Source organism: Acipenser ruthenus, chromosome 16 (assembly GCF_902713425.1).
Source record: "Acipenser ruthenus chromosome 16, fAciRut3.2 maternal haplotype, whole genome shotgun sequence".
Lineage (NCBI taxonomy): Eukaryota > Metazoa > Chordata > Actinopteri > Acipenseriformes > Acipenseridae > Acipenser > Acipenser ruthenus.
In genome coordinates, this window is record NC_081204.1 from 20,353,324 (window position 1) to 20,364,974 (window position 11,651).

Sequence of the window (11,651 nt, forward strand, 5' to 3'; positions counted from 1 at the left end):
CTGTGTTTTTCAGTTTCGAAGTGTAGTATAGAGCTCTTTAGTTTCATTTAAACATGCCCTCTTCATGTTGGACCCTCGGACTCCCCTCTCTTGGGTGCTGGACGCTCGGGCTCCGCCCTCTTGGGAGCTGGAGACAGTGGGGCTGGGCATTCCGGAAGTGGCGCTGGCAGCAGCAGCGGCAATGCTGACCTCAGCATGGGGCCCTGTGGCAGTGGCAATGCCAGTGTAGGCCACACCTCCCTCGCTCCCTCCACGAGGATGATGCACTGCCCAAAATGAATGAGGCACGGCGTAAGCTGGCACATTTAAATGCATAAAGGTGCTGCCCATTTGGAGCAGTCATTTCTGCTTCTCTAAATGAGCATCTGAAAATAGTCTGAAAATCTGCTACAGGAGGCCAATTTGGAGGGGGAGTCTCAGATATTCAGAAAACCAGCACTGCCTGTGTGTCTGGTTCTATGTCAGCCCTGATTTCCTCCAACAAATCCCAAATAATCTTAGTACATATGCCGCTGAGTCTTCAGATGTCCTTATACTGTAAGTTGCTGTTGGTGTCCAGTGGTGTGAACAGTATGGCGTGTGGGACAGGTAGATAGCCAGGTATGTGCCACTACGCGGCCCAACACAAAGCACAGTCGAGGAACGCAGGCTTTAGAAAGCAGGGGAAGAGATGTGCCAGGCCACTCTGGATTCATTGGATGGAGGTGGACTTTAAGATCATCCTTCAAGTAGAAATATTAAGAGGGCTTTTATGCAACACTTAATTAAAAGAGCGGAGTTAAAATATAAACGTGGGCCACTTCTGTCCTTGGTGGCCTTACCTCTCCAGATGTAAAAGGGTACATGAAATAATGATCTATGTTAGGCCCTGGACCAATGTTTAACTGGTCTTGTTAAATAGTTTAAGACACAGTGAGGGAAAAGAAAAATAAGAAGTGGCCTGGAATGGCCCTTTTTAATATAGAGTGTGCCAAGGGGAATCAGTTTAGTGTTTGTGATAATAAATGACAGTGGAAGTGGATACAGTGAGACAGTGAGAGCATCCTCTCACAGCTCTGAAAGCACCACCTACATACTGTCTACATAGGCATAGAGTAGGTGAGACAGACAGGGCTGAAAGGTCTCATTGTCATATGATCTGAATGGAATGAGAAATGCTGTTCAGTCCTGGCACTTAGGACACTTAAAACAAGCTCAAAGCCAGGTAAAGGCAGATTTAGATTAAAATGAAAATAACAGTACTGAAGCTGAGCGGAATACAAAACAAAAGAAACAAAAAAAAACAGCTTTCAAATACAATTTTACTCAAAAACGTTTTATAAATAAATGACATATTTCCCGGTATGTGCCAACTGCTGAGTATATGGCACAATACTAACCATGCTCCTCCTTGCCAATGTTAAATTGTGTTAAAATCCAGTTTATTGGGTGATTAAACTTGACAGTGTTAACACAGCTGAAATCTGTGATGTGGCTTACCATGCATTTTTTCAGCATCAATTTGACTATATTATTGAGCGTGTTAAAAATGATATCTTAGCCAATTTGTAATCTAATTCTGACGGTCTCACACTGATGGTATGACCAGTGTTAACATTGTTCTGTGATCCATTGTGAGATGACAAAAAAATATGTTCTTAATAATAAATAGGGGACTGGAAGCAGTATTAGTGCTGTCTTAAATCATCTCTTCATCCAAAAGCCTGCTTCCAGCTTTATTTAGACAATAACTACAAATATAGATGTGGCAGAGATTTCAAGATTCGTAGTGTGAGAAACCTGGAGTAACATTTGTACTAATATTTGAGAAAAAGCAGCAGTCTGACTCACCTGTTGTGCTGCTATATACAGGTAATGGACAAAAAAATGGAAACACCAATGTAAAGTCACTTAATAGGGCGTTGGGCCACTATGGTATCCCGCTCTGTGGAGATCTTGATGGACCGTTTTTGATGAAACTGGCTGCTCGCGCCCCAGGTTGAAATTTGCAGTCAATTGATCTGCAGTTGCTTGCCTGTTTTGCCTTGCACTTCGAATTAATGCACGGATATCATGATCCTGGAGTATGCGCTTCCGCCCACTGTTGCCCTTTGCTGATGATGTCTTTCCTTCGGAGTTCCATGCCAACATCATCTTAGACACCATTGCTCATGAAACATCAGCAAGTTGAGCTGTCTTGGTCACTGAAGCTCCTGTCAAACGCGCCCCAACAATCACCCCTCTTTCAAAGTCACTGAGATCTCCTCTTGCAGCCATGCTAGCCATAATTATAGGCAACCAGGCATATCCAGCATTTTTATATATGACCCTAAGCATGTTGGGATGTTATTTGCTTAATTAACGCATGAGCCACAACTGTGTGGAAGCCCTTGCTTTTAATATACTTGGTGTCCCTCATTTACCCAGGTTTTTCCATTTTTTTGTCCACTACCTGTATCTTGATAGGCTCTCAAAGGGTTGTAAAGCACAGAGGAATTAAGTAGGTTTGGAGCACTATTTAATTAAGAAGGGAAAGGCAAAACAACCAGCAAGTAAGAATCATAATTCAACTATACCTTCCTGCAAGTATACATTGTTCTGACTACAGTAGTTTTGTATTGTTGCAATTGTTTTATTCCTCCAACAATCCAATAAAGCGACAGCATAATTAAGGGTCAGAATATGTATTTAATGGAATGATGGAATAGGTGTGGCCTGAAAGCAGCTGCCCTCTGGGCTGATTGATTGGGATCTGTCGACCCCCGAAAGGGAGATGGAGCTGCAAAGGAGGAGAGGAGGAGGAGAGCAATTCACAACAACAGGAAGGAGGCAAGTCCCGATGATAAACCAATAAGGGATAGAAGAGGGGCTGTCATCCCGCCTATAGAATAGTGGCAGCCTTTAAGACTTGCTTTTGCTTCAAATAGGAGCGCCAGTATGCATAGCAGATACTCTACAATAGAGGTCAGCAAGCTATGGCTCACGAGCCATACCTGGCTCTTCAAGCAGCCACATGTGACTCTTGAGTCTCTAAGCCATTCACACACACACACACACACACACACACACACACAAACAATGAATTAAACGTACCATTAGTGTCATTGCACATCTATAAATGACCAACTTGGGATGTGATATCTTAATTTATTTATTTATTTATTTATTTATTTATTTTTACATCCACCTAAAAGCTGCTCTTATTGGTGCTTGTATTCCTGGAGTCAGTTTTATCGTGTTTTGATTGGTCGAGAGATCTGTCAACTAGCAATAATATGCACATGAGTCACAGTTTTGAAGTGTAGTTCAGAGCTCTTTAGTTTCATTTAAACTTTCCCTCTTGATGTTGGACCCTCGGGCTCCCCCCTCTTGGGCTCTGGGCACTCGGGCTCCCCCCTCTTGGGAGCTGGAGACAGTGGGGCTGGGAACTCCGGACGTGGCGGTGGTGCTGGCAGGGGCAATGCTGACCTCAGCATGGGACCCTCCGGCTGTGACAGTGGCAATACTGGCCGAGGTGTTAGGGTTAGGGTTAGGGTTTTTGGAAAGGGCAACTGAGCCCACACGTCCCTCACTCCCTCCACGAGGATGGTGCACTGCTTCTCCTGCCAAAACACTTAACTAAACACACTTGACAAAATAAACAGCACAAGGGCCAAAACAAAAAAGACGACACAAAAACTCACGAAAAGTAAGCAAACACCTCCACCGACATTAACACTAGAACCGGTTATACTTGTACCTAAAACCACCGCCGGCAGTCATTATGACGGTTACATTTAACAACATCAATATTAAAATGAAAGACAAACTATCGGACACAACTCAAAAGTGTTATTCAAGCACATGCTATCAAGCATCTGCACAGCCGTATTTAAATGAACAATTAAACATAAAAGGGTTTATTTTCTAACTTACCACATATAAAGCACTACTTCAAAAAATGAACTATAATAAAATACTGATTTCAAAAGAAACTAATGTGTATACAAGTATGTGTACATACAAAACTGTAAAAATGAAAGTAGTTTTTAATTTAAAATGAAAGTAACATAGTTTTCTCTTGCATGTGCAGCACAGAATCCAGGTTGAGCTGCTGCAGTCTGCTGCTTTGCAGTTTTCTGATCGAAATGTTTCTGCTGAAGTGCTGTGGCTAGCTTCAAAATTAAATCTCTCCTACTGATATTTTCCCAGGTGCATTCCTTCTACAAAACGAAAGAATTGATGGCTGCCAGGTCCAGTAGATATAACAAAAGGCTTGTATATAAAAATAAAATAGAATATTGTAGGTTATATTTAAAATAAAAAACATGTATTGTAAAGGCAGTCAAAATGACTGCTCTGGCAGTTCTATCAGGGTATTTAATACATGTATTTAGCAAAAGTCAAGAATGGACAACCGCATATCTTTCACACAAGAAAAGTAATTTAAATTTTAAAAGTGAAAAACGTCAAAATGACTGCTGTGGCGGTTCTAGTGTTAAATCAACACACTAACCATTTCACCACCCGTGATTACCTTACTGATACACCTGTGGCTGGAGCCTTAATTAATCATTTAAAAATGTATTCATTGATTTTATCTCCCTCCCTGCCACTCAATATTCCCAACACATGCACACACCCGAGCTTTCGCCCTGCCACATTGCCGCAGGCTCTCTTGCAAAATAAGGTTGCCGACCCATGCTCTACAGGTTAGAAAATCATTATTTTCAAATGATTATACAGTAAAGGTCTATATTTTGCGTTCTTCAAACCCCACTACCATACTTTAGTACTTGACTCAACCTCACAATACAAGACAGCTTTTAACCCCATCCATGCTGTAAAACAATAATAACAAAAACACTGCGTTTTAAAACAAACACAAAACAGTACAATATAATACAATAACAATAGAGCGTTAGAACATTTTCTACGCAAAGAATAACAGCTAAAAGACAGCACCCTATCCTGAGCCCACACCTGGAGAGTGACATACACCTGGAGGGCGACATTGCCCCCATCCCTAAAAGGCCTTTTTCCTGTCAGTAACTAATAATGACTGACATGCTTTTCAGCCAGTATGCTGCTTGGCTCCCATTACACACTGCAGAGGTGAAATGACCTGGGAAATGCAAGAGTAACAGATTTCCTGGTGGGTAAGGTAAGAAAAATGAGAATTATATAAAAGCAAGGCCTGTAAGCCAAGATAGTGTGGACTGTTTGATTTCTTTTAAACTACACATTTGATAGCTTTCTCTTTTTTCTTTATGGAGTGAGACGGCCAGGCAATAGCTTGCTTGAAGTTAATCCAACTGGGAAAGACGCCAGGATGGATCTGAAGAGAGATGACAGTCAGCAGCAATGGCAGCTCCAAGCCCCTGGGAGGTCGAGGTCTGAAAGACCTCTGTGCTGCACAGATGCCATGCTAGCATGTAGACGAGCAGTTCAGATGTGCATTCACTGTGCCACACCATGCACCCACTCGCATACTGCACACCACTGAGACCTATTAACATAGGAGTGTCTGGGGGGGTGGGGCAAGATTATTGTCAGTACCTCAGGGGTAACTGAAGTAATAACCAGCTCTAAATTGATGCACCCTTGTCTGCAGAGCTCTGTGTAATCTGGAGGAGAGTCACCTAACCCTAATGACATGTTTATAAACATATTAGACCATTTTATTATTATTTTCCTCCAACAATATAAATCAAGCAATCAATCAATCTTTATTTTATACAGCGCCTTTCATAGTGGACCACCATCACAAAGTGCTTTATTCTGCACTGTGTTACCTCCAATATGACTTATTCTTGCAATGTGATTGTGTGAGTATGTAAATGAAAAGCTATTACTGTAAGTGAAAAGAGAAACAACACTGAACAAACAGTATCTTGCTGGTCAAATTTTTAGTTCTTAATTTTCTTTGAGTTTATCCCTCGACAACATTCGGCACAGGCTTTCTCATATGCGTGGTCAACAGCCAGTTTGTCAATAATCACTCACTGCTGACCACGCGTTCTCACGATTTTATCTGGATGGGGCATTTTAACCCCATCCAGGCTGTAAAACAATAATAACAATAAAACAGTTGTTTAAAATAAACTCAAAACAGTACATTTAAATCATAATATAAATAAACACAGGGGCAGGGGTACCCCGTCACAGGCTCATTAATATGACCAGAGGTTCAGACCTGGGGAGCAGCGATGCTACGAATCCTGAAATTACTAAAGTTAATTTAATAAAATGTCTTTTGTCATGACAGGCAAACATACTGTACCTTGTTTATTCTGCTGAGGATGAAATATTGTGATTCAATTAAGAAAGAGTAGCTGGCTCTGACAGATCCAATCTTACGAGTCAGACATTGACCCTGCTGCCAGTACATGATTACTAGGACAGAGATTTTATTTCAAACAGTGTTGCTTTCCTTCTACTGAGGCAATCTCAAAGCAACCTGATTTATTTTAACCCTAAAGGTCAATGATCTTATTTATAGCTATAGAAAACTAACAGACCGCAAACTGTATACCCTGCTGACCTGTATTATTATTTGTTTATTTAGCAGACACCTTTATCCAAGGCGACTTACAGAGACTAGGGTGTGTGAACTATGCATCAGCTGCAGAGTCACTTACAATTACGTCTCACCCGAAAGACGGAGTACAAGGAGGTTAAGTGACTTGCTCAAGGTCACACAATGTGTCAGTGGCTGAGGTGGGATTTGAACCAGGGACCTCCTGATTACAAGCCCTTTTCTTTAACCACTGGACCACACAGCCTCCTGTAAATGCACATTTCCAACAACTTTGAGATTTCTGGCTTTATAAGTAGAGGTGAAATCATCAACCCATTTCCTAATAGAGAGGTGGATTAGTTAGTCGGGTGGTCAGTCTCAATCAACGACTCATTAAAGTAAGTGTGAATAAAACAGGTTGCTTCAGTGCAGGTGTGAAACAGTATGCAGTATTAACAGCAATGCTTGTCTTTATAGTTACTTATTAGTTCATGTATAATAATATAATATATACGCATATAAATAATAATACAATAGTGCATGTCATGCAGGCTCTCTCGTGTGGTAGTTGACCATGATGGGAGTTATGTGTCCCAAGCCAAAGGCAAGGGTGCAAACAAAAGTCAAGGTAGAGCCTTCGAGAGGGCACTGTCGCCATTAGAAAATAATTTGTATCATTAGTTTCTTTAAAACAACACGTAGTGGTTAGGGCTCTGGACTCTTGACCGGAGGGTTGTGGGTTCAATCCCAGGTGGGGGACACTGCTGCTGTACCCTTGAGCAAGGTACTTTATCTAGATTGCTCCAGTAAAAACCCAACTATAAAATGGGTAATTGTATGTAAAAATAATGTGTAAAAAAGAATGTGGTATCTTGTAACAATTGTAAGTCGCCCTGGATAAGGGCGTCTGCTAAGAAATAAATAATAATAAAAATAATAATAGATCTACCTGGAACTTGTGTTGGGTTTGTTTGCATGACTTTACAGGTAAGTATATTTTTATAATAACCTTCTCTTCTACACCCCACAGGTTGTGTGGATCTCAGACTGACCACTGAACCACCCCAGGAGCGCACAGGAACCACATAGACAGGTAAGTAAAAATGGTTGTTCTTTATAACAGTGGTTTTCCCAGGGATACTATAATTTAATACCCACACAGTAAGTATTCAGGTAGGTTAAAAAAGGTATAGTTCAGTTCCACTGGAGGATTCCAAAAATGTCCCATGCTGTTTAGGAAGTAGATTATGTCCACAATACCATTATAGTGTCACCTGACCTTCAATGGTCGCAGAGTGACTCGTTCCTCAAAGGACAAAAGGCAATCTTCTGCAAAGTAGTCTTCACCATAATACAGGCACTTTAATTTGTCCACGAAAGTCCAACTGGCTCCTTGCCAATACTTTGCATCCAGATCCCACGCACGCCTCCAGGGGGTTCTTCCTAACTCCCTCCGCGACGTCAATCCTGGAGAAACAATCCATCCTTGATACTCGCTCTCCCCTCCCCGTCTCACTCTCTGAGCAGGGCTAATTCACACACACAGCATTCAGCCCCTCCCTACAAGAGCATTAGTCTTCCAACCCGGCCACTGATACTTAACTCTAGTAGGTGAGAGCCTCGCTAATCGGGGTGTCTGTCTTCCCTGCAATTCTTCTTCTGGAATGGAGGGAAAGAGAAGACAAGCCCTGGAGACAGACAAACTACAATGTGTCAGCACTCATAATAAAGACATCTTCCAGTCCGACAGTATACCTATTCCATTCACAGTCCCTATGTACTGGAGTCGTGTGACAGTTAACAATAACTAGAACACTAGCATCCATCAAAGGGACGCTTACATACACAACACAAGTGAAACAGTATTCTCTTAGTCTCAACAATGCAAACAGTACTTAACTTTCTTTTCTGTGACGTAGAGTCTTCACTGCATTTAGTTGTGCCATTTTATTTCCTTCTGCTTCTCTTCAATGTATTTGTTGCTTAGGCTCCAGTGCTGCTTCTCTCCCTTCCGTGTCCAAAATTGCCCCGGTCCGGTTCCAGTGTGTTCCCCCCATGTTCTCTCTCTTCCTGTTCTTTTGGTTCCGGTTATATAGGGGAACTAATCAAGTGGTGCTGATGGCTTGTGCCTGACTACAACTGAGGTCCTAATCGCCTGTGATAAAATAATTAAAAAGATAAAAACACATACATAAAACTCCTTATTGGGGTGTCCCTTTGGGTACATAAAACACATACATTTAACCCCTTATTGGGGCCTCCCTTTGGGTATCATAATAAATAACACACAGTGTAAAAATACAATAAATAGTGTGACTAAAACAGTATACAAATAAAACCGCCAGTGAATGAAACAGTTAACATTTGTGACGTAATGATTCTTCGGGTACTTCTTCTGCTAAGAACAGTTTGAGGAAAATAGTCCTGAAAATGTTCATAAAGGATCGCATACAGAGTTGCTTATAGTTTATCTGGACAGTGCCAGATATATCAATGGTGCGCTAATACTGAATTGTCTGGGTAAATTGCAATGGACTAAAAGTAGCGTCCTAACTGTGGATGACCTGTGGTTAGCATGGAGGACAGTACTAATGATAGTCTGCAGGATAGTTTCAATTGCAACTAATCGAGCGCTTCCAGGTAGACTGAAAGTTCGGTTTTAAGATGTTCTCAATTGCAACAAACACAGTGTATGTCTTCTGCCCCCTAGAGGATTGTAAAACAAGGTATTAAGTGATTATTTTGGGGCTGTCCAAAATGATCTGCATTTTCTGAAAGCTTTCATTACGGCAAATCAAAATGAACCAGTCGGCACTTGCGCAGGCTAATTCATAGTTGATGACGTAGCAGCGAGCATCTACCGTCTGATAGAAGCCTGCTAGAGCTGGAAGCCGATTGGCTGATGGTGCTGAATCATTTTCTAATTTAATGTAACATAAAACCTTATCTCATTTGCAAAATGACTTGAGTAAAATCTTTAAGAGCTTTACAAATTGAATCCCATTTCAATGCTATTATTTTGAAGCTGATGATCACTAAGAAGGCACCTGATGTTTCCTGAACATTTTTAGTTACCTCTTTATTGGTTTATAAATACAGTGCGTTACTGAATATTAACTAATGAACAATATTGTGTAATACGTTAGTGAGCTAGTTATTTACCACAATAATTCACATCCGATGTGTTTCAGTCAATTACTGCCCCCATTGTCTCTGCCTGTTGTCTGCTTGAGTTTGGAGTTTGTCTGGCCCACATCCAAATCAATCAATGTTAGGCAAGCACAACATGACAAGACTTCACATTCTTTAACAGGGGCATGCTGCCTCACATCACAAGCCATTTCAATATCAGGAATGTTCAGAATACTACAAGGTGTACTCCGGCACAAAGAACAATGCATGTCTGCAACATTGCAATTTGCCTCAGCTTCTGCGTGTCTCTCAAAAGACAGGGCTTCAAACCATATCTTGCAACACCTTGAGAAAACTTCATTTTAAAACTACAGTCCTGTAATCTGGTATCAGCAGCCACCATCTTACACACAACATCAGCACAGCATCTGCGCCCTGGCCTGTGAACAATGGTGTGGGGGGTTTGGAGACTAGTTTACTGTGGTAAAATCATACAAAAGTGTAGTAAGGCATTGCTATTGTTTGCTGAGTATACAGCATACTCCAATACCTTTGTGATAATTTTCAGTTTATTCTTTGGTTTCTGAAGATGTGAAACACAGTCCTGAGTGTGGCTAGGTAGAGGTACCACAGGAAGCTTGCCGAACAAGAAAGACACAATTATATTGTCTTTGGCCATTGGAACTACCCTCTTACGTCCTTTTTGGAAAGTTGACCCAATAAAGCATTTCTAAAAAAGAAGAAAAAAAAATCATTCAAGATGATGACTAAAAATAAAAATCAAGACTACATTAACAACATAAAACTCTGTTCAGAAAACCATTTGAAAAGGCAGTTCACGGCAATCCGAGTGTGGATGTGCATTATTGTGCAGTGTGAATAGGGTATAAATTGTAATCTGACGTTCAACCTGAAACACCGGTCTAAATAAATCCTTCAGAATATTCTATCAGTGATATTATACATTATTTCCTGCATGGACTTTGAGATGTTAGAATGTGAACACTGTTCGGCTTTAACACTTACTCTCATGCAAAGTTTGCAGAGATTGCTGTTGCCTCCAGCTGGATCTTAATCAAGATGCATTCTCCTCCTACAGGATTTATAACAAGTGGAGCTCAAGGAATCTGATCACATTAACAATTACATTAACATTCTGGAAGCCATGCTTCCCAGCTGGACTGAGTTTAAGCATGACCTTGGCAATACTGCACAGAGCTTGTCCCCCAAAGCAATGTGCAATCACACAAATGCACACATTCTAACTGAACATTGTGGAAAATCTAATTCGATGTAGATACCTTTTTGGAAATTGCAATCGGTGCATGATTGTGATGCTGGGTTGTTCGAACAAGACCAACAATGTGATCCCAAACATCAATGCAGTCTTCATGAAACTACTACCTTCAACTGCTCTCTGTACCCTGAGACTTTCATTTAACATGCTGGTAACAAGAAGACGACGTCTTTCAAGGACTATTGAAGTCTGTTTCATGTATTAACTGTCTTGCTTGGTTACCAGGTACATGCATGTACATGGATATTACCTTCCATGGTGGACGATCAAGCATCTGCTCCCACTGAGCGGAAAGCAGAAGACAGCTTTCAGTAGATACATGAGCAGTATAAAAATGCTTAACCCCATCCAATGAAAGAGTGCACAAAATACTGTAATTGCTCACCTTGTAGAGTGCAGCAGATTAAATGGGCTTTGCACTTGAGTGGGAATTTTCAAAGCACGTTCACTTCTGAGTAAATCTCTTCCTTTAGCAAACAAAAGATGGTGTTAGATGTGTTTTCCATCCAAATCCTTCACTGTCCTATTTTTCATCTTAGACGCCACTCTTTCCACTCATCCGTGGCTGTGCTTCAGTTGGTCAGAAACATTTTTATAAATTGAAAGTGGCAAAGCCTATTATACAATTTCGGGACGTTGAATTGAAGAACCACATAATATTATTGTGACAATAATGATATAATACATGATGGTTTATAGCACATTGTATAAGATTATTCTACATCATTTATAATAAGTGCTTAA

At 40.9% G+C, this 11,651-nt stretch overlaps 1 long non-coding RNA gene across 1 annotated transcript in view; it reads left to right on the forward strand.

Annotated features, from left to right (window-relative positions):
• Positions 1 to 11,041, forward strand: part of LOC131697773 (uncharacterized) — a 46,908-nt gene extending 35,867 nt beyond the window's left edge. Inside the window, exons 2-3 of the long non-coding RNA XR_009307483.1 lie at positions 7,509 to 7,571; positions 10,710 to 11,041. This is a non-coding gene — a long non-coding RNA (uncharacterized LOC131697773). The remainder of the gene's footprint in view (positions 1 to 7,508; positions 7,572 to 10,709) is intronic.
• Positions 11,042 to 11,651: the final 610 nt, after the last annotated feature.